Raw genomic sequence first — 1,913 nt, 5'->3', positions numbered from 1 at the left:
AACTAAAGGAAAAATAAACAAATGGGATTATATCAAACTAAAAAGCTTCTGCATAGCAAAAGAAACAATCAACAGAGTAAAAAGAAAACCAACAGAGTGGGAGAAAATATTTGCAAAATATACATCTGACAAAGGGTTAATATCCAGAATATGTAAGGAACTCAAACAACTTTACAGCAAAAAAATGAATAACCCAATTAAAAAATGAGTAATGCCATTTTTAATAGCACCAAAATATAAAAAGCTCAGGGACAAGTTTAATAAAATATATGAGATTTATTCACTGAAAAGTACAAAATGTTGTTGTGGGAAATGAAAGGAAATCTAAAACTAAATGGTGATATAAACCATGATCACTGATTGGAAAATTTATTATTGTTACTATATCAGTTCTCTCTAAATGGATCTATACTTTCAATACAACCCCAGTCAATATTCTCGCAAGCCTTATTTTTGGGGGAGAAATTGAGAAAATAATTCTAAAATTTGTTGAGGAATGCAAAGGTCTATAATAGCCTAATTATTTTCGGAAAAAAAGTTGGAGGACTTACAGTACTTGATTCTTTGTTCTTGATTCTTGATTTCTGTTACTTTATAGTAATCAAGATGTAAGAGTAGACATGTAGACTGAGGAAGCAGAATATAGTGTGCCAAACTAGCGAGCACATATATGTGCAATTGATATTTGAACAGTAATCACTGTAATTCAATGGGGGAAGGGTATGCTTCTTAACTAGTGGTTCTGCGATAACTGAGTATTGATATGGAAAAAGGGAACTTTAACATTTACCTCAGGCAAACTACAACTTCTTGAAGAAATCATGTGTCCATTTTTTGTGACTTTGGGTTAGGCAGAGTTTTCTTAAATAGGACACAAACCAGAAAAATAAGTTGATAAATTGCACATCCTCAAAATTAACAACTGCTATTCATTAAAAAGACACCATAAAGGAAAGGAAATATAAGGCAAAACATATATAGATGTGTGTGTGTGTGTCTCAAAGGTCTTGTATCCATATGACATAAACAACCTTCACAACACAATAAAAAGAAGACACCCTCCCTACCACAATGGGCAAAAGATTTGAACAAGTACTTCGCGAAAGAAGATACACGTATGGCCAATAAGCACATGAAGCAATGTTCCATATCATTAATCATATAAGAAATCATAGCAAAACCACAATGAGATGTTACCACATACCCATCAGAATAACTAAAATTAAAAAGTGTGTAGTAGCAAGTACTGGTGAGACTCTACAGTAACTGGAATACTCATACATTGCTGCTGGGAATGTACAATAGTAAAATCTCCTTAAAAAGCACTGCCAATTTTATAAAAAGATAAATATATACTGCTTGCTATATAAACCAGCAAATACACTTCCTGACGTTTCCTGAAGAGAAATGAAAACACATGTGTACACAAAGGATGTACATAGGAATACTCATAGATGCTTAGGCATAATACCTCAAAACTGGAAATAACCCATCAATTTATACACAAGTGAATGGGTAAACAAATTGTGGAATGTATATAGAATCAAATGTTATTCAGCAATAAAAAAGGAAGGAAATACTGCTATATGCAACAAAATAGATGAATCTCAAAAGCATAATGAACAAAAAATTTGAACCCAGATGAATACAAGCCTGATTGATATTCTGTTTACCAAAGTGACAAGGAATGTATTGCTAATGAGCACCAGTATCACTGAGAATCTTTGGTAGGTGTCCTCTCTAGGCATGGTTGACCACAGGAGACACTGTTACTGAACTGATTGATGTCGTCACTATGAGGTTGATAGAAACCCAAAGTAGTAGTTGTCAAGTAGAAGGAGGATGGGTGCAATTATTTTATTTTATTTTATTTTATTTTTTTTTAATTTTTATTTTGTCAATATACAATGTAT

This window comes from Galeopterus variegatus, unplaced genomic scaffold (genome assembly GCF_000696425.1).
Source record: "Galeopterus variegatus unplaced genomic scaffold, G_variegatus-3.0.2 Scaffold2986, whole genome shotgun sequence".
Taxonomy (NCBI): Eukaryota; Metazoa; Chordata; class Mammalia; order Dermoptera; family Cynocephalidae; genus Galeopterus; species Galeopterus variegatus.
Note: the sequence above shows the minus strand (reverse complement) of the source record.